This window comes from Myotis daubentonii, chromosome 12 (assembly GCF_963259705.1).
Source record: "Myotis daubentonii chromosome 12, mMyoDau2.1, whole genome shotgun sequence".
Taxonomy (NCBI): Eukaryota; Metazoa; Chordata; class Mammalia; order Chiroptera; family Vespertilionidae; genus Myotis; species Myotis daubentonii.
The window spans coordinates 21,374,705-21,395,511 of NC_081851.1; the positions used below are offsets into that span (position 1 = coordinate 21,374,705).

At 50.2% G+C, this 20,807-nt stretch overlaps 1 long non-coding RNA gene across 1 annotated transcript in view; it reads right to left on the minus strand.

Annotated features, from left to right (window-relative positions):
• Nucleotides 1–11,921: 11,921 nt before the first annotated feature.
• The window catches only part of LOC132213767 (uncharacterized), a 42,206-nt gene continuing 33,320 nt past the window's right edge, over nt 11,922–20,807 (minus strand). The window contains exon 4 of the long non-coding RNA XR_009448058.1: nt 11,922–12,118. This is a non-coding gene — a long non-coding RNA (uncharacterized LOC132213767). The remainder of the gene's footprint in view (nt 12,119–20,807) is intronic.

Genomic DNA, 20,807 nt, shown 5'->3' on the forward strand with positions numbered 1-20,807 from the left:
ATGGCTGGAACAGCTTGGCATAGACTTCTTGGTAAGAGGTACCTACCGCCCCCAGATTCTGCAAAGTTTCACAAACGCCAACCTCCTCCCGGCAGCGCCTTCTCCAGATGTTGTCGATGTGCAGGATGCGGCGGAATTTGGTGCAGACCTGGGCCAGGCTGGCCAGGTCGGTGACGGGGAGCGAGGCGAAGATAACCACCAGCATCTCCACCCACAGGTCCTGCAGCTAGCAGTGCGGAGGCGGCCTGGGGCTCGCGATTCTTCCACTCCCCATCCAGCACCCCGCTGCGGCGTCCGCCTCAAGGTGCTTTTCTGCCTGGGCCAGCTTGCCCTTGGCCGCTGCCTTCTCAGCGTGGCGCTCGCGCTTCTGATGACACCGCTTGCCCTCGGCCTTTGGTGTCTCAGCCGGGCCCTGGCGCTCCTGAGGACACCCACATCCCCGCGAAGAGCCCAAGCCACAGAGGCAAGCACACTCCTCCATGCCTCCTTGCTTACCAGCCACCACAGTCGATTAAGTTATTACATATATGTCCATATCCACACATTACCCACTATTGGTGGGGGGAGGGAACTCATGCTCTCAGCCCCGTGTTGTCCGTGTCCATTGGTTAGGCCTATATGCTTGCATAGAAGTCCTTTGGTTGATCTCTATGTACTTTAAAAAAAATAGGCTTTTCCATGTGGTCCCAGAGGGCAGCCAAGGAGCTGATCCAGAGAGCGGGCATCCTGTGCCCCTAAAGGTCCCGACTGTGGAGAGGGCACAGGGCTCTTGTAGCACCATGTGGGACCGGCCAGCGCAGTTCCTTCAGTGCTGGGAGAACCGCACTCAGCACAGCTGGTGCTGCCTGCCCCGAGGGTCCCTGCTCTTTTGGGGTGTGCACTTGCCCTGCTCTTGGCCCCTCACTGCGTGTGGGGGTGCTGGGATACGGGGTCTGTTGCTCCCCGGGGCCTGCACCCAGTGAGGCATCCTCATCTTTTCCCTCTGGGCAGGAGGAACCTTCCAGTCTGGGTCCCCAGAACCAACAGGGGGCCGAGGAGAAGGAGCTGGCGGAGCCGGGGGAGCAGGAGAAGCAGCTGCCCGAAGTCCAGGAGGCCCTGAAGCAGGAGCAGCAGGCCAAGGCCCTTGCCGCCACCGCCGGAGAGAATGAGAGGCTGCGGCAAGAGAATGAAAGGTAACCGCCCCGCCCCTGCAGCGGCATCTGCCCCCTTTCATTCACACCAACTCCCTCAGCTCCCGCTGAGCTCAGCTCAGGTGAGTCCCCTGGTCATGGTGCCCTTTCACCCGCCCTGTCACGGTCACAGCTGATGGTCAGGAGGGAAGGGCCTCCAGCTGGTGGCTGGGATGGAGCATCGTCCAGGTGTGGGTGACCGCCCCTCCCACATGGATGATGGTGATGACTGTGTTGGGCACGGGCATCTTCATCCTCTCTCACCAGCCATTCCAGAAGGACATATGCTTGCTCCACGTCATTCCCGCGTTCCCTGTTGGCGAACTCACCTCCTCGCTGAGATGCACTTGTTACCCCCCCATTGGTCCCCATGGCCTGTCAGGGGCCTGTCCATCGGGCGAGATCCTGGAATCGCCTGATGTGCACATTTGCAGCTGCGGTTGAACAAGGCCTCTGACTCCTGCCTGTTTCAGCTCTCACACTGCACACGAGCGTCCCTTCTGTGGTCCATCGAGTGCCATGGAGTCCTCTTCTCTTGCTTTTTGGTGGCGATTTCGCTGTTTGGAACGGCCCCCAGATGGAGTGCTGCAGTGCTGTCTAGTGTCCCAAGTGCACGCTGCGCTGGGCCTCAGGGAAAATAACCGAGTGGCACATGAGGGTTGTTCAGGCCCGAGGTCTGGTGCTGTTGGCTGTCCCAGTGAGCATATGGCACACAGCGTCCTTATGTCTTGATTGGTTGACAGAAATGTGGTCAGAGACTCACAGGAACTGGAGGGGACAGTTGCAGTCTACACTGCTCAGTGCTCGCGGGGGCTCCATAGGACAGTATACCGCGAATCCTGAGAATTGACTGCGTTTTTATCCTTCTTTTCAAACAGATGAGGAAAGAGGCTCAGAGAGATTCAATAACTTGTTCAGGCCAGTCCTGCGTGTAGTGGCCCAGTCAGGACTCAAATCCAGGTCTTGTCTCAGCCCAGTGGCCTGACCACGTGAAGCCTTCCTTCGCACAGCCTTGTTTTAATATGTTTGGAGCTAAAAGTCAGGTGCCTGCGGGGCCAGGCAGGTCCAGGAGGTGGGGAGAGAGTGTCCGCGGCAGGGCAGGCCCTCCTGGAGAATACACACCCTCTGATGGCGGTCAGCTGCGGGGCGGACCCGGGCTGCCAGGCCATCCTTTTGTTTCTACTTTTTTATTCTTCTTATTATTTAATCCTCATCCCAGGATACTTTTTCCATTGCCCTTCTGAGAGAGAGGGACGGAGGGACGGAGGGACGGAGGGAGGGAGGGAGGGAGGGAGGGAGGGAGAGAGAGGGTGAAACAGCGATGGGAGAGACACATCTATTGGATTCCTACAGCACACACCCCTCTATGCCGGGGAGCAATCCCACAGCCCAGGGACATGCCACTGGGAATTCAACCCGTGACCGTTCCGGACACAGGCTGATGCTATCACTGCTCAGCTGCCCCTGCCAGGGCCTTTGCTTGATGCTTTCTCCCCACCCTCCCAGAATCTCGGTAGCTGAATGTTGATGTGAAACGGAACATTTTTAGAAATATTGAATAACTAATTAATTTAAATTAAATCACGGAGACTGTGTGGGCCTCACAGGGCCCATCTGTGTTCACATGGAGTCCATGAGCCTCTGGTCGTTGAGATTTCAGGTAGAACCCTTACCCCTGGAAAGCCAGTCGGGTAATTATGCCAATGAAAATGATGATGATAATGTCAGTGGCTTTACATAATGCTCCAGAATCTCTTATTTGTGTCAGGAGTTGGGATCAGAAAGGGACTTGGAATTGGGGAGAAGAGCTGGGCAAAGGCAGAGTTTCAGAGCAAAGATGATCTGATTCCATGTTTTTCAAAAGTGTTTCAGTCGAAGAACCCTTTTTCCCAGGAGGCAGACGTGCAAAGCCTTCCACGGGAAGGATTTTTCACAGGCTGCTCTGTTGAATTGTGTCCGAACCTGCCTGTCCTGTGTCCCAGCCCAGAGTGTGGCAGCTGGGGTGGCCGCATAGAACCCCAATGGACACAGTTTAAGAACCTCTGAATGTGCTCAGCCCTCATTTCCCAGGGGACAACCTGAGGCCCAGAGAGGACGGGGGTGTGATTGAGGTGTCCATGGGACAGAGGCTGGGAGTGCTCCTGACCCTGGGCCGTGTGGCTCTCCACCCGCAGGCTCACTTCCTGGACTGAGCTGCTTCAGGCGGAGCAGGAGGAGCTACGCACCCACATCCAGGAGCTGCAGGCCTCCCTGGAGGAGGTGCAGCGGAAGAGGAGGATCTTGCAGGCCGAGTACCGAGACCTGAAGGCAGAGCAACTGCCCAAGGAAATCTTGCTCACTAAGCTGAGCATGCAGTGTGAGGTGAGGCCGGGGGCTGGTGGCCCTCAGGACACCGGGCCTGAGCCCGGGGCTGACAGCCTGGGGCTCAGCCAGGTCCCAGTGGGTCCTCATTGGCACCTGTGCCCAAAGACTAGGTGGGAATGTCACCCAGAGGCCGAGAGGAAGCCAGAGGCATTTAACGGGGACAAGCACCTTGGCTGGTGGGGATGTGTTAGAAAAGACCTCTCAACAACCTTTGCTTTTGTATTTTTTAAATCTATTTTTCTTGATTTGAGAGAACAAGGGAGACGGAGAGAGAGATGGAAACATCTCTGAGGACAAAGAATCGTGGTTCCGCTGCCTCCTGCACCACCCCCGCGGGGTTCCAGCCCACAACTTGGGCATGTGTCCTTGACCGGATTCGAACCTGGGACCTTTAGTTTGCAGTCCGATGCTCTCTCCACTGTGCTAAACTGGTTAGGGCCTGACCTTTCCTTTTCGCAGGGCCGGGGGGCGTGCATGGAAGCAGCTAAGTGCTGTTTTCATTCTGTCCTCGCGGCTGAGCTCTTTGCTCTGTGCTCCCCGTGTCATCTCACTGAATTCTCACAATGCTTTTGTGAGCTGGCGCCCATCCTCATCCTCTGAGGTTGGGTCTGAACTCAGTTTGTTTGAAGCCAAAGCTTGGGCTTTCCCGCCACTCCAGCCCAATGATGTTCTGGGTGGAGAGTTGAGCAACCTCAGCCCCGAATTCCTATCCAGCCCGGCATTTATTTTTCTGATGTCAGAGAGAGGAAGGGAGAGGGGGAGAGGGATGGGAACTTCAATGATGAGAGAGAACCTCTGATGGGCTGCCTCCTGCACGCCCCCTACTGGGGATCGACCCCTCATCCTGGGCGTGTTCCTTGACCAGGCATCTCTTTTGTGAACTCCTGGTGCATGGGGGGCCGCTCCACCACCTGAGCCACACCCTTTGGGCTGCTTCCTAATGAGATACTTTACATCTTTTGAAAAATGGCTGTCAAGTCCTCAGAGCCTCTTGTACATTTTGCACTGATGGCGCCTCTGTGCTCAGACTGGCTGTGTTTTCAGTGCTCAGTGGCCACATGTGGGCAGGGCTGCGCGACTGGCCGGTGCACTCGGCCATCCCCATGTCATTGGCTGTGTTGGTCCTTGCGACTGGTGAAGCTCATGCCGCAATGGCCATGTTCATGCACGTGGCCCTTTTCTCCTTTTGGGAGCAGCTTCCCAGCAGTGGAGTCACAGGGGCTCGTGGTGTTGAGGACATTGTTGATCTGTGTTTCAGTCGCTCACCCGTGCGAAGAAGGACTGGCAAGAGGATAAATGTCGCCTGAGGAGGGAGATAGACACCTTGCAAGAGCTGAACCAGAGCATCCTGGACGCATGTGACCAGCACTGCACTGAGAACGTGTAAGGGGGAGGGGTGACCGACACCTGTCCTCACAGGGCTGCGGGCTTCCAGCTCCACACCCAGGCCTCCACATTCTGGGCAGAGAGCCCGCGGGCCAACTGGTGTCCCCAGGGCAAGGGAACAGACCATCTTCCCAGTGCACCCTGCTCTCCTTTCCCCGGAATGGCTCTAGAATTCTGCAAGGAGCGGTGGTTGGATTTTGCTGGCTTCAACGACATGGCCCACTGCCTCCTGCTTCTTAATCTGCTTTTGGAATTAAGCTCAGTTTAAAAATGATGACACAGGTACAGAGAGGTACCTAGGGAAGCCATCCAGTCGTGGGTTGAGCCCGTTCTCTGTCTGATTTCCGCTTGAGGGGCTGGAGATAGGGATGTGGGTGCGCCGCGGTTGTCCTCCCTCTGCTGACACGACATGGACCTGGCTGTGGCGGAGGCCCTGCGAGGTGCACAGAACCAGTGACCTGGTTGCCACGCACCCGCAGGGGTGATGGCATGTGAGCAGAGCTGTGTGCCCAGCAGAAAGATGTTGAGGAGCTCCAAGGTGGCGGAGAAGGAAGCGTGGTGTGGGAGTTGGGGTTCTGCAGCTGACCCGGATGGGGACAGGGCTAGCCGGGGGGGGGGGGGGGGGAGATGCGGGGACGTGAAGGTGGAGCACGGGTGGTCGGGGTGCAGGGAAGGTGCAGGCAGTGGCAGGAGGGAAGGCTGGAGCAGGGGGCACTCAGATGGGGAAGGCCTCCATGCCTTGCTAAGGAGTCAGATTCCCTGGGAGTGAGTGTTTATGGGAGGCTGGTCTAAGGGCCGAGGGAGCTGCCAGAGAGGAGGCAGGAGGAAGAGGCTTGGTGCTGGAAACCTTGGGGTTGGAAGTCAAGTGACCCGAGATGCATCTGGTGGGCCCAGGGTGGTCTTCACCCCTCGGTGCTGAGCTGCAGGCCTGTCCTTCCTTGTGATGGGGAGTGGCTGGCCATGAGGGACAGAGGGACATGGTCACAGTGGCCACAGGGGCACTGACCCAGCCCCCCGGGGTCACGGTGCTGCTTCACTTTTCTCCCGGATTCTTCTGCTCATCTACAGCTGGCTCGCCACCTACCCAGGATGGTTTACAGGGAAAGCCACACTGTAGGTTGGGGTGGAAATGACTGTGGCCTGAGTTGGCTCTCTACAGCGCAGCGGGTCCCAATGACCAGCAGAGGTTGGGTAGGTGCCAACTAGAAGCATCGGGGCCTGATACCCAGGGGGATGATCTGATGATGGTTTTGCATTAAACAGTGTGTGCAGGAGGCCAGGGAGTGGGCAGGCTTCCTGAGCTGTTCCGAGTGGAGTCTTCCCAGCCCGGGGCGGGTTGGGGGCCTGTCTTGTGTGAATTTGTGCGCCTAGTGGTGGAGGTCGGTCAGAGCCAGATGGGAAAACGCTCTAGCATAAGGCCCAGCAGCACGGCTGAGGGAAGAGAGGAACACAGACTAGAAGAACAGATGCCGAGCCAAGGCCTCTGGGAGCAGGTCAGGGTCGGTGGTCCTGGGCCCAGCGGTTTGCGAGTCATGGCTTTTCACAGCTGCTCACTTCACGGTGAACTCTCAGAAAAGCCCGTGTCTTAGGTGGGACCTCGGCAGCCTCAGGGCCAAAGGAGCCTGAGCTGCTGCCTTGATCCAGGGGACTCATGTTCAAGCAAGGAAACCAGGGTCTCTGCCGTCAAGGCGCACGGGTTTGCCATCCTGAGTTGCACATGGTTCGGGGCTTGCTCTCCTGAGATGAGGTCCAGCCTGCTCCTTGGTGCTGCAGCAGGTCTCCTCACGTGTTAGGGTTCCCGGACCCATGCCACAAGCTCCCCTCCCCATCTTCCCCACTCGGCGAGCTTGACGGTCATGAGCACCGTGATGCCCAAGTCCCAGGAAAATGCCGGCCCTTCTGGGCCAGGTCCCAGCCGGGGCCGATGAGTCCATTTACATGTTTTATATAAAACCAGACTGTTCTTCTTTGTCCTCTGTTTCCAGTGACACCCGGCAGACTATGCCTACAGGACAGGCGGAAGAGGACCGAATTGGGGAACCTCAGGAGGCTCAGTGTCCTGCTCCTAGGAAGTGAGTTGATTTCAGCAGCAGGAACTTCAACTCAGAACAGGAAGCTGCTCTTTCACGAGTGGGGAAAGCCATGTGGAGCAGTGACCAGTGTGTGGGGCCCGCACCTTCCCCTCTATGGCAGGTCCCCTGTGCGCACCTCCCTCCCAGCTCTGAAAGAATTTAGAGTTTCATTCCGGCCTTCCTCGGGGTTATCCTCTGAGGGATGGCAAATGCCAGCTGCCATGTCCTGTTGAAGGGGCAGAGAGTCTGGATTAGAGCCACTGAAGCAGGACTATCAGGCTGTGTCTCCAGGTTTCAGGACCTAGAAAGCCATGTTTCTGTTTTGGGAAGGAAGCGTGGGCAGGACACCTGGACCAGCACCCATGGTCTTCAGTCACAGGAACCTCTTGGTCTTCCCTCCATTCCTCTGGAGTCTCTGGACCCCAGGGTGGTTCTCCAACACGTTTCCTTCTGCAGAGCAGCAGCCCCGGTGGTGGGCGGCTCGGTCCCCGAGGCTGCGGGCTTCCGTCCAGCAGGCCTTCCCCTGCGTCCGGGCCTGAGCCCCAGGAGCTGGGCCTTCAGATTGTCCTGCCCCAGCCCAGCCTTGAGGCCAAATCACCATGAATCCTGCAAGGGCTCTCTGTTGACATCACAAAACCACATAATTTCCCACCCTCCTCCTGTCCCTTGTGTTGACGGGGACATTGAGGCCTCGATGAGGAAAGTACTTGAGTTGAGTCAGCACAGTATCGCTCTGTGGCAGAGCCGGAATTAGAACCAGCTGTGGTTCTTCTTGTGACATTAGAATGCCTCCATTTCCGGTTAGCTGCACTGTATTACCCTTTAAGTTCACTGTTTTCATTGATTCATTTTTATTTTACTATATATATATATATATATTAGTATATTTTAACTGAATTCAGAGAAAAAGGCTGAGGGTGAGAGAGAGAAACATCAGTGATGAAAGAGAATCATTAATTGGCTGCTTCCTGCACACCCCCCACCGGGAATTAAGTCTGTAACCTGGGTATGTGCCCTTGACCAGAATGGAGCCCAGAACCCTTCAGTCCATAGAATGATGCTCTACCCACTGAGCCCAACCGGCTAGGGCTATTTTAATTTTGCTTAATCCTCACCTGAGGATTTTTCATTGATTTTTGGAGAGAGTAGAGCGGAACAAATGGTTGGGGTGAAGAGAGAGAGACATCAATGAGAGAGACATCAATATGAGAGACACATTGATTGGTTGCTATCCAGCACACACCCCCAGTGGGTCCAGGGATAAAACTGCAACCCAGGTACAAGCCCTTGACCCAGAATCAAACCCTTGACCCTTCAGTGCTTGGGCCACTGCTCTAACCCCTGGGGCACACCAGCCAGTGTCCACTCTTTTTCATCCACATGGCCCACTGGGCCCACCCTGTTCCCCCCTCACCCTGACTCCTCAGTGCCCGGAAGGGGCTAAGTCTGCCCGGCTGTCTCACCTATTGGGAGCTCCAGCGGGAAATGAGGAGGCCCTGACTCTCCCTGACATGGCCCTGGGATGCACAATTGCCAGCACACCTAGATGAGCACAGCACCTCTCCCGGTGCCTCCCGGTGACGCAGAGTGGAGCCTGCATGTGAGGTTCTGTTTCCCGAGAGGCTAGTGCGGGTTTCTGCCACAGAGAACGCTTCTCCCGTCCCTGGGTCTGTGCGAATGAACTGCAAATGGTGCTCCACGCCCTGAGGCCACATGCGATGATCCTGGTGCTGGCGATGCAGACTCGTGGGGAACCTGGTGCTGAACCCCAAGTGAAGGGCCGCTTCCCCGGCTGGAGGGGCAGTGGGGGTTGGCAGTGTCCTAACCCTCTACTCCTAATAGGAAAAAGCGCTGGAGTCGAGCCAGAGCCTTCCTCAAATTGTTCCAACGCCAGAGAGATGGCTCAGGAAGACAAGCCAAGTCACCAGCAGACAGCCCTCCTGGGCCCCTGGAGGCTACCCCATCGTGCTCATACTGGGAGGAGAAGGGAGACGCCCGCAGTGTGCCCCCACCAAAAGGTAGGAGGGGCTGGCCTGGCTGCAGGAGGGCAGTGAAGGGGAGGATCTCAGGCCTTCCTCGAGGTCAGGGCAGAACCGAGGAGATGCGAGCTGGGTGCACACACGTGTGCTTGGAGCCTGAAGGGGGCTCCGCACGCCCCCGTCTGCACCCTCAGGTGTGTGAACACCCAAGAATAACATGTAAGCCCACGTTACTGTGGTGGCAGTTTCATCCAGATCCATTTAGTTCCTTCAGCATGAGGAGCCTCCCCATCACGTACACTGTTGTGGGTCCTCGGATATCCAGAGCGGATCTCCAGACAGTTACCGCGGAGACACGCTCAGGAGAGGATGTGTTTGGGGCTCCTGGTCTCTGCCAGGCCTCGGATTAGCCATTTCTGTCGGGAGAGCCCCCATGTAACCCGTCGAGGACATCTGCCAGGCCTTCAGGCAGGCTCGGGCTCTGCTCTTGCTGTGGCTCTGAAAAGCAGGTGTGGTTCTCTTCTCCCACCTGACCTTGCCCTGAGTCCTCCCACCAGGGGGCGCTGGACCTGCTCATTGAGGGCTGTGATGGGAGTGAGCCATTGGGTCCACAGTGGATTTGCAGCTGCATGTGCTGCCTATGTTTCCTGGGATCTAAGAGGCTGTCAGCTGTCAGCTGCCCGATTTTGTGCTCATAGAAAGAAAGTGATCAGGTGGTGGCAGTGAGGGTTTTGTCAGAATCACCACCAGCCGAAAGTGACTGGGAGGGATGCTCCAAGCTGCATCCTGATTTCAGAGATGGAAGGTTGGCGGCAGGGGGGGGGGGGGGGGGGTTCTCTTAGAACCAATTAAACAAAGCCATCGACTGAAAGGTGGTTTAGTTTTCACATTCACTTTGAAATATCATTTTATTGATTATTTGCCTATAAACCTGCCAAACATTCCCCCTGAGGAAGTTAACAATTTGATGAAGGACACTAGGACTTTCTGAAGACTGGGCCAGGCCCGAGACTCGTGGGCTCTCAGGGGCTGGGGTGACAGGCCCTGACAGGACCCGGGGCCGTGACCAGGCGCCCTGTGAGTGTGATGGGTGCACCAGCCGTTCCTGGTGGCAGTCACCACCGCAAGTCCTGCTGTGTCACTCGAGATGCAGAAATGAAGTGCGCGCACGCGGGCACACTGTCTGGGGGCTGCTGCTTGCGTTCCCGGTCTCACAGGAGGTGAAGTCAGGGAAACACTCACGTGCAGGTAAATGATCATGAAGCTTACTGCCTTGTTAGCATTTGTTTTCTCCAGAGGGTTCTGTGGCCTCGGGTTTTCATACTGGCTCCTCACACTTTTGGACATGTATCACATCCACTGGTGTGATTGGCTAAGTTGATGAATGAGCTATAATCAGCCCAATTGAGTTAGCAAAACCTTCTGAGAAAAAACTGTTTGACAGATCCCCGCTGTGGTTTGGATCCCTGAGTGAGCAGGTCAGGGGCTGCAGTTAGTAACGACAGCCATGCGAGGGGGCTTTCTGGGCTCAGCAGCCTTTCGGTAGTTGACCCACTTTGTCCGTCTCCTTGAGTTCTAGCTGCCGTGGGAGGTCGGCTCCATTCCTGTCCCCTGTTCAGTGCTGGGAGGTGAGCTCAGGAATGCTTGACCAGGGTCAGCACTGGCCCAGAGAATCAGTGTTGGAGCTGGGACCCGAACCCGCGTCTGACAGGTTCCGGGGCCCAATCTCTTAACAGCTGTGAGCACTGCCTGCCCTTCAAGCTGCTTTGGTCCCTGAAGATGCTCAACCAACTTGGGGCCCCAGCACTGAGGAGTGGGTCCCTTCCCTGTGGTGTGAGCTGTGTCAGCAGGTGGCGCTGTGGGGGAAGAAATAGCAGAGGTGCAGCTGTGCACTGGAATCCTCCATCAGAACTGGAGAAATCCCTTCTGTTCATGGATTGATGTGTTGAGGAAGTCACTAGACCAATTGTCTGCTCTCATAAGACTAGAACTTAAAGGCTGTGAGGGCTAAACCAAGAGGAGAGGATGCAGCGCGATCTACACTGGAATAACGCTTGAGTTTGAGGATGTTTTGGTATCAGATAGAGGTAGGTATTTTCATTATGTGCAAAGTCATCCTGCCATAAGAGGCTGTGAGAGGTACCAGAATTCTTAGTGAGCCTGCCCGTTTGTCTCAGTGGTTAGAGCATCGAAGGACCGAAGGGGCGCAACTTAGATTTCCAGTCAAGCGCACATACCTCGGTTGCAGGGTTGATCCTGGCCGCGGTTGGGGTTTGTGAGAGAGGCAACCAGTGGATGTATCTCTCTCCCATCGATGTTTCCCTCTCTTGCTCTCTCCCTCCCTTCACCTACGTCCTCCCATCCACTCTCTCTCTAAAGACCAATGGGAAAAAATCCTCCCGTGAGGACTTTTTAAAAAGAAGTATTATGACTGAGGAGTCCAGGTGGACTGTTTCACTGCATGCAGCAGGCCAGAAACATGCCACTAAGTGTTTGGAGAGGAGCAGGATTTAGTTGTGTGTGAGACAGGATGTCAGGGAGCCTGTCATTAAAATGGATGAGTAAGCGCAGCTGGTGTGGCTCAGTTGGGTGAGCATCATCCCATGAACCAGGAGATCACCTTCTGATTCCCGGTCAGGGCACACTAGTATGGGCGTGCAGAAGACAGCCGATCCATCTTTCTCGTCATTGATGTTTCTATCTCCCTCTCCCTCCCCCTCTCTGAAAATCAATAAAAACACATTGGACAAAGAAGCGGATGAGTAAGGAGAGCTGCCCCCTACATCAATAAACACCCTTGCTTAATAATGTAACCCATGGAAATGGAGAAGCAGTGTAAGACATCGACTCCTTGAGCAGTACAGAATGCTCCTCTCGTGCTACGTGGAGCCCTGGCTCCAGCTGCCACGCCAACACTTGACTGGAGTCCGAGCAGAAAGGGTTCACCGGGCCCTGATGCTGGTTGTGCTGGGGGGAATGTTGCTGTCTCTCCCGGGCTGGACTGGATTCTGACTTCCCAAGTACATTTGGCAAATGTAGCGTCATTTGTCCATTATTCAGTTCATTGACTTGCTGTTTTCTGTGTTTTTATCCTTCCTCCCTTGGTTATCCGGGATGACAATTTAGCGACAGAACAACGAAAGAGTGCCTTTTGGAGCAGAAAGAAGCATGTTGAGGTCAAAGACAAGCCTCCAGTGGCCAGCTCTGCTTGGTCTAACGCCATGAAATGCTGCATTTAATGCACCCACCCTCTCCTCCCTAACTTGCCTCTCCCTTTTTTCCGACCACGAAGATTTATAATCCTTTCCCTTTATCCCTGTCTTGATCATATACCCTTTATTTCTTTTTTTTTTGTAAGTAAATTTTATTTTTATTGGTTTGAATATCTGTAGTTTATTTAAAAATGGGTAAAATTGGTAAAGTTTTGGATCCACACAATTTTTCTCATTTTTTAAACCAAAGAATATAACTTTTATAACACACTATTCTTTTTTTTTATTGCTTAAAGTATTACACAGGGTATTACATATGTGTACATTTCCCCCCCCCCCCGCCCTAGACAGTCCCCTAGCCTCCCCTATCCCCCAGTGTCTTATGTCCATTGGTTATGCTTATATGCATGCATACAAGTCCTTTGGTTGATCTCTTACCCCCCTACCTCCTGCCCCCCAACCCTCCCCGGCCTTCACGCTGCAGTTTGACAATCTGTTTGAGGCAGCTCTGCCTCTGTATCTATTATTGTTCAAAAGTTTATAATGGTCTCTATTATCCATGAATGAGTGAGATCATGTGGTATTTTTCCTTCATTGACTAGCTTATTTCACTTAGCATAATGCTCTCCAGTTCCATCCATGACGTTGCAAATGGTAAGAGTTCCTTCCTTTTTAGAGCAGCATAGTATTCCATCCTGTAGATGTACCACTGTTTTCTAATCCATCCATCTACTGATGGGCACTTAGGCTGTTTCCAGATCTTAGCTATGGTGAATTGTGCTGCTATGAAGATAGGGGTGCATATATCCTTTCTGATTGGTGTTTCTGGTTTCTTGGGATATATTCCTAGAAGTGGGATCACAGGGTCAAATGGGAGTTCCATTTTCAGTTTTTTGAGGAAACTCCATAGTGTCTTCCATAGTGGCTGCACCAGTCTGCATTCCCAGCAGCAGTGCACGAGTGTTCCTTTTTCTCCACATCCTCTCCAGCACTTGTCATTTGTTGATTTGTTGATGATAGCCAATCTGACAGGTGTGAGATGGTACCTCATTGTTGTTTTGATTTGCATCTCTCTGATGATTAGTGACTTTGAGCATGTTTTCATATGTCTCTTGGCTTTCTGAATGTCCTCTTTTGAAAGGTGTCTCTATTTAGGTCATTTGCCCATTTTTTGATTGGATTGTTTACCTTCCTTTTGTTAGGTTGTATGAGTTCCCTATAAATTTTGGAGATTAGGCCCTTATCAGATATGACATTGGCAAATATGTTTGCCCACACAGTGGGTTTTCTCCTTGTTTTGTTGATGGTTTCTTTTGCTGTGTAGAGGCTTTTTATTTTGATGTAGTCCCATTTGTTCATTTTCTCTTTAGTTTCAAGTGCCCTAGGAGCTGTATCAGTGAAGACATTGCTTCGGCATATGTCTGAGATTTTGTTGCCTTTGGATTCTTCTAGAATTTTTATGGTTTCCTGTCGCACATTTAAGTCCTTTATCCATTTTGAGTTTATTTTTGTGTATGGTGTAAGTTGGTGGTCTAGTTTCATTTTCTTGCATATATCTGTCCAATTTTCCCAACACCATTTATTGAAGAGACTATCTTGGCTGCATTGTATGTTCTTGCCTCCTTTGTCAAATATTAATTGAGCATATTGGTTCGGGCCAATTTCTGGGCTCTCTATTCTATTCCATTGATCTATATGCCTATTCTTGTGCCAGTACCAGGCAGTTTTGCGAATAGTGGCTTTGTAATACATCTTGATATCTGGTATTGAGATCCCACCTACTTTGTTCTTTTTCAGGATTGCTGCAGCTATTTAGGGTCTTTTTTTATTCCAGATGAATTTTTGGAGAGTTCGTTCTAGATCTATGAAGTATACCGTTGGTATTTTAATGGGAAGTGCGTTGAATTTACAGATTGCTTTGGGTAGCATGGACATTTTAATGATGTTGATTCTACCAATCCATGAACACGGTATGTTCTTCCATCTGTTTATGTCTTCCTCTATATCTTTTTTCAACGTCCTGTAGTTTTCTGAGTAGAGGTCTTTTACCTCTTTAAGTTTATTCCTAGGTAGCTTAATTTTTTTGGTGCAATGGTAAACGGCATTGTTTTTATAATCTCTCTTTCTGAAAGTTCACTACTGGTGTATAGAAATGCCTCAGATTTCTTGGGGTTAATTTTGTATCCTGCTACATTGCCAAATTCATGTATTAAGTCTAGTAGCTTTTTGATGGAGTCTCTAGGGTTTTGTATGTATAATATCATGTCGTCTGCAAATAAGGACAGTTTTACTTCCTCTATTCCAATTTGGATGCCTTTTATTTCTTCTTCTTGCCTAATTGCAATGGCTAATATTTCTTTATTATTGTACTAGAGGCCCGGTGCACAAAAATTTGTGCACTCAGGGGGGGAGGGGGAGGGTCCCTCTCCCTGGCCTGTGCCCTCTCGAAGTCTGGGACCCCTCGGGAGATAACGACCTGCTGGCTTAGGACTGCTCCCGGGTGGAAGAGGGCAGGCCTAATCCCTAGGTGCAGCCCCTGGTCGGGCTCAGGGTATGGCTGTTTGGCGGATTGGGGCACTGCCCCCTGTCACACTCAAGGCAGGGTCGATGGGGAGGTTGCGGCATCACCCCCTGTCACGCACAGAGCATGGCCAATCAGGGGGTTGGGGCACTGCCCCCTGTCACGCACAGTGCAGGGCCAATCAGGGGGTTGGGGAGCTCCCCCCGTCACGCACAGAGTAGGGTCGATAGGGGAGTTGGGGTACTGCCCCCTGTCACGCACAGAGCAGGGCCCATCAGGGGTGTTGGGGCTCTGTACCCTGTCATGCACAGAGCAGGGCCCATCAGGGGGTTGAGGAGCTCCCCCCCTGTCACTCACAGAGTAGGGCCAATAGGGGAGTTGGGGCACTGCCCCCTGTCACACACAGAGCAGGACCGATCAGGGGGTTGGGGCACTGCCCCCTGTCACGCTGATCCCGGTGCCGGGAGGCCTCGCGGCTCCACTGATCCCGGTGCTGGGAGGCATAGTACCCTTTTACTATATAGGATAGAGGCCTGGTGCATGGGTGGGGGCTGGGTGGTTTGCCGTGAAGGGTGTCCCGGATCAGGGTGGGGGTCCCCACTGGGGTGCCTGGCCAGCCTGGGTGAGGGGATGATGGCTCTTTGCAGCTGGTCACACACCCTTCAGGGTGGGGGTCTCCACTGGGGTGCCTGGCCAGTCTGGGTGAGGGGCTGAGGGCTGTTTTCAGGCTGTGACTGAAGCTCCCAACTGCTCCTTTTATTCTTTTTTTATTTATTTTTTTATTCTGGGCCAGCTTTAGTCTGGCTCCAGCTCTGAGGCTTCCACTTCTGAAAGCCGGTATCTGGTTTGTTTCAGTTCTACAATCGAAACTCTGTATCAACTCCAGCTCTGAGATCCCAGCTCCCTGAAAGCTGGTTTCTGGGTGTTTTCTTTTAGCTTCTATTTGTTACTATGTTTCTTAAACTGCAGGCTGAGAGGCCAGCAAGGCAGGCGGGGAATGTTGCAGTCCTCCGTCACTGAAGCAAGCAAGCCTCATGTTCAGTTTAAGCTTCCTGGTTGCCGGCCACCATCTTGGCTGACAGTTAATTTGCATATCGCCCCTGATTAGCCAATGGGAAGGGTAGCGGTCGTACGCCAATTACCATGTTTCTCTTTTATTAGATAAGGATTATGTTTTTTCTTTTTCTTATAATCCTCACCTGATAGTTTTATTGATTTAAGAGTGAGAGAAAGAGAAAGAGAGTCAGAGGGAGAGAGAGAAACATCTATGCGAGAGAGAAACATTGAATGCTGCCTTCTGTATGTACCATGACTGGGGATTGAACCAGCAACCTAGGTATGTGCCCTGACTGGGAATCAAACCTGAAACTTTTGGTGTATGGGACGATGCTCCAACCAACTGAGCTACCCAGCCCGAGTGTTTCCTTATTTCTTAAAAAATGAAAATATAAAGGAAGGGGGCAAGATATGATTGCTGTTTATTGTACACTGTTTATTCTACATCTATTAAATGTTTTCTGTACCATAAATATAACTTTTCATAAAAAAGGAAGGCAACATGTCTATGGAAGTATTTATTTTTATTTGTTGACAAGAGAAATGTGAATGGTGTAAATGCAGACCAAATCTGCACATACCACCAAAAAATAAAAATAAAAAATTGATGTTAATCATTGGGTTCTGATGACTTATCAGAGAATCACTTATTTTTTAAGGGCCCTTAGAATACACTTGGCTTAATAGACATCAGCTGGGACTCAGGGCAAGGTCAGAGCCATGCCCTGAGGGCGGGACCAGTCAAAAGATTGGATGTCACTCAGTCTGACTCTCCTGCCCAGTGTTAAGGGGATGGATCTCATGATGTCTCAGGCCCACCCAGATGTGATGTAACTTCCTGTAATTGGAGTATATAATAAACAGCTTTCAGAGCTGGCTCTCTCTGTGCCTTTCCCTCCAGAGGGCAGACTCTCTCTGTCTGTCCCTGGAATCAGAGGTCAGAAACCACACCCAGCCCAAGCTTTTAATCTATTTAATGTCTGTCTTTCATTATTCTTTAAACCCGAAAGAGCCTCCTAACTTGCTCGAACCGGTTCAAGTCTCCCCACCCTGCGGGATGTGGAGAAGAGACCACAGCCCCAGGGCGCCCACCATAGTCATTTATGACTAACTTGTCCTAAAAGAAAAATAAATAACAGCCAATAGCTTTTATTGAAACACAATAGATGTATTAGTTCTTCTAATGCAACAGGGAACTGTTCCAAGGCCAATGTGAGACATTGAAACCAAACAAAAACTGAGCTTCCTTATAAAAACTTGATTGTTCCCAATAATTACAGATCACAAGATAGTTGCTGCTCATTACTTACATATGGCTCAATAAATTCCAGTAACTAGCTATGGGATTAGCTTTCCAATGCTTGATAATTTACCTCATTTGTTGCAGGGGATTTGAGGTTTGGCCATTCTGCCTTGTTTCACAAAGTACATTGGACCTCATTTTATTGCCCTTTTCCCATTTCTTCTGCTAAGTTTAGAATGAGCCCTAAAGATTAAAGTAGACAGAACCTAGAGACAGAACCTAGTGAGAGAACATGGCAAAAGATCCTGGACAGAACCCGGCTACAGGAATTGGCTGGAGATCCTAGACAGAACTTGGCTGGAGATGCTGGCTATAGAACCTGGCTGAAGAACCTAGCAAGAGAACATGGCTAGAGAACCTGGACAGAACCTGGCGACTGAACCTGGCTGGAGAACCTAGCAAGAGAACATGGCTGGAGAACCTGGACAGAACCTGGAGACTGAACCTGGCTGGAGAACCTAGCGAGAGAACATGGCAAGAGAACCTAGCTACAGAACCTGGCTATGATGATCACCTGAACGCTGCCTATGTGTCATTCCTTCTTCACCAACTCCGTCCACACCTTTGGGGACCCCTGGACCTGCTGGGGTTGGACCCCAGCATTAAATCTGATCTTTCGAAGTTCCAAAAAAAAAAAAAAAAAGACTAAAGTAGCATCCTGGATATTTGGTTAACATTCCCCAAAGGGGTGTGCTTTAGGGATAAATCTCCAATACAATATGTTTCAAGGCAATTTCGAGGATGCAATAACTTCCAGGAACTCTTCACATTTCGTCATTCTTGGAAAAGATATCCTTGATGCCTAAAAGTGATCATTTCCCAAGTGTACTAATTCTAGGAATAACCATACAAAGCCTTATCTGCACATAGTAATATTGTTGGACTTGGGAGATAACAAGGTCCCTCTGTTTAAAATCCTCCCTGTGTCCCAATCAAAAGAGTGAGTCTATTCTTAGTGATTTTCTAAATATTTACTGTCCCCTGCAATTCATTTGCTCTGTGTGCTGACTGTCTTTTAGCCATGCCAGTCTTAAAACTTCCAGATAATTTATATAATCTACCAGGTGACATTTATGGTTTATGAACATTCTGAAGTTACAAGAAAAAATACTTGCTCATACTTGCTAATACACCTTAGTTCCCAAAATTTCAGAAGCAATATTCTAAAAGGCCACAAGATGGGGGCATTCCTGCATACAAGCAGATTCTCAAAGCAGTGCACTGAGCTCCCAAGTTTCAAGTTCTGCTTTGTTGTTTGTCTGTTTTTCTAAAATTTCTTTATTGATTAAGTTATTGCATATGTGTCCTTATCCCCACATTACCCTCCGCACCCTCCCCACTCATGCCCTCACCCGCCTGTTGTCTATGTCCAGTGGTTAGGCCTATATGCATGCAAATAAGTCCTTTGGTGGATCTCCCCCTCTTACCTCCACCCTCCCCTACCTTCCCTTTAGAGTTTGATGGTCTGATAGATGTTTCTCTGTCTCTGGATCTGTTTTTGTTCATCAGTTTATGTTGTTCATTCTATGTACCACAGTCCCTGGAGGTCTAGTGGTTAGGATTCGGCGCTCTCAAGTTCTGCTTTGACCAATAAGGGAGTCATTACCCACATGTGGCTAATTTAAAATGAAGTAAAAGGTGAAATCACGCTCCTAAGTTGCACTAACCACCTCTCAAGAGCTCAACAGCCATATGCGGCTACTGGCTACTCTACTGCAAAGTGCAAAATAAAACATTTCTATTCTCAAAGGATTTTCTAGTGATTTTAAAATTAGTTTTCTTTAATTCAAAAAACAGAAAAAGTTTTAGAAAGTGCTGATTCTTTTTATTATTCATAACACTGAACAAGTGGGAAAAACTTAAATGACCAGTGATAGAATTTTGGTTATCTGAATTGTGATTTAAACATATGCTGGAATATTACAAAGCCATTAAGATAGGACTCTCTTAGAATATGCGGGAAGGTTTATGGTATAATTTTAAGAACAAAGGGAAGCAAAAAGTATGTGTACATATTTTTTATAAATATATGTGCATACACATTTGAATATATAATTCCAAATTTGGCAACTTTATACTGTGCATACATATACATACCTATATAAAACAAAAAAAACACAAAGAAACAAAGGGAAAAGATCATACTATTATCTAACTGTGGGATGTGAAATTACGGAGAACTTTTTATGTTCTTCTTTCATCATGCCTTTATTTTTTTATCTTTTTCCAGTATTGGAGAAAAAAAAATCAACGAAGGAAGAAACTATAAAAAGAACGTGGAATTTTTTGAACTTTTGCAAAAGCCAAAATAAGTTTCAGAAGATTCAGTAATTCATTTTAAAAAAACAACAACTAAAGATTTTTTTCTAAAGAATTTTTTTAAAATAAGTTTTATTGATTTTCTACAGAGAGGAAGGGAGAGGGATAGAGAGTTAGAAACATCCATGAGAGAGAAACATCAACCAGCCGCCTCCTGCATGCCCCCCACTGGGGATGTGCCCACAACCAAGGTACATGCCCTTGACCGGAATCGAACCTGGGACCCTTGAGTCTGCAGGCTGATGCTCTATCCACTGAGCCAAACTGGTACTGGCTAAAGATTTTTTTGATTTATATAAAGTTTTGTATAACCCCTGAAGCCATCTGCATAATTCTTGTCAACAAGACAGGTGTCATGGCAAGTGTCATTCGTAGGATGCTCCCATGTCTACAGAGCAGCTGAGTGGTGTCTGGATTCTCTCTGTAGCTGCACTGTCTAAACGTTCAGCCCAGTGTGACATTCATTCATTTATTCGGAAGCAGATCTGTAAACATTTTCTATGCTCCAATTGTTCTGAATGAGAGTCTCTTCTGTGTCCCTATTGCTGTCCTTAACCATAAAAATTCTTTTCCCACTGGTCCTTTTGGAAATTGGTTGAAATTCATGAAGACACCAGCATGTGTCTTAGGAACGGAAGGTCAGACTTTCCATCAGGGAGCACAAGGAAACCCTGGACACAGGAGGCAGCTTGCTCTGGGGGAGCCGACTTGGCTGGATTTGGAACCCCACCAATTCTGGCCTCCTGTCTTCAGTTCTCTGACTTCAGTTCTCTGCTTTCTAAAATGGGAGGCACATGGGGACCATTGTGGGATTAGAACAATACATGTAAGGTGCCTGAATTATGGAAGACAACTAGGTTTTTTTTTTGTTCTTATTCAGATGTTTATTTAACAAAAACTTATCCATTTTTCCCTTTTATCAACCATTTTGAGCACTGTGAGATTTTACACTGTCTGGCCAGGTGTCAGGCTGTGTTTAACATTTGTGTAGCTGGAGGTGACAAAGGCTCCAAATACCTCTGAGGTCTCTGCTTTTGTTTTTCCTGCTGCCTTCAGATTACCCTAAGAATTCCTTCTCAGAAAGAGTTTGCTTCATGCAGTGCCATTAGTTGGCATGCACTCATAGTTCAGAGGGCTAGAGAGTGTCACACCCAGGGGCAATGGTAAGATTTCTGGGAGGAGGTGGGGAAGGCATAGTTTTCTTTACTAAAATGAGAGGAGAAACTGGGAAAGGTGAGATGGAGAAAAAAATAATCACAGATGACTCCTCAGGCAGATCAAATTTGAAAAGAGTACCTAGAAGGAACAGAATTTAGAAATTAATTTTCTCAAATACTTTGTAAACACTTACATACTCTTGAAAAGTCTTCTTGTGCCCTGTTTTCCAGTGTTCTCAAATTTTCCATCAGGGAAGGTCTGTATGGAT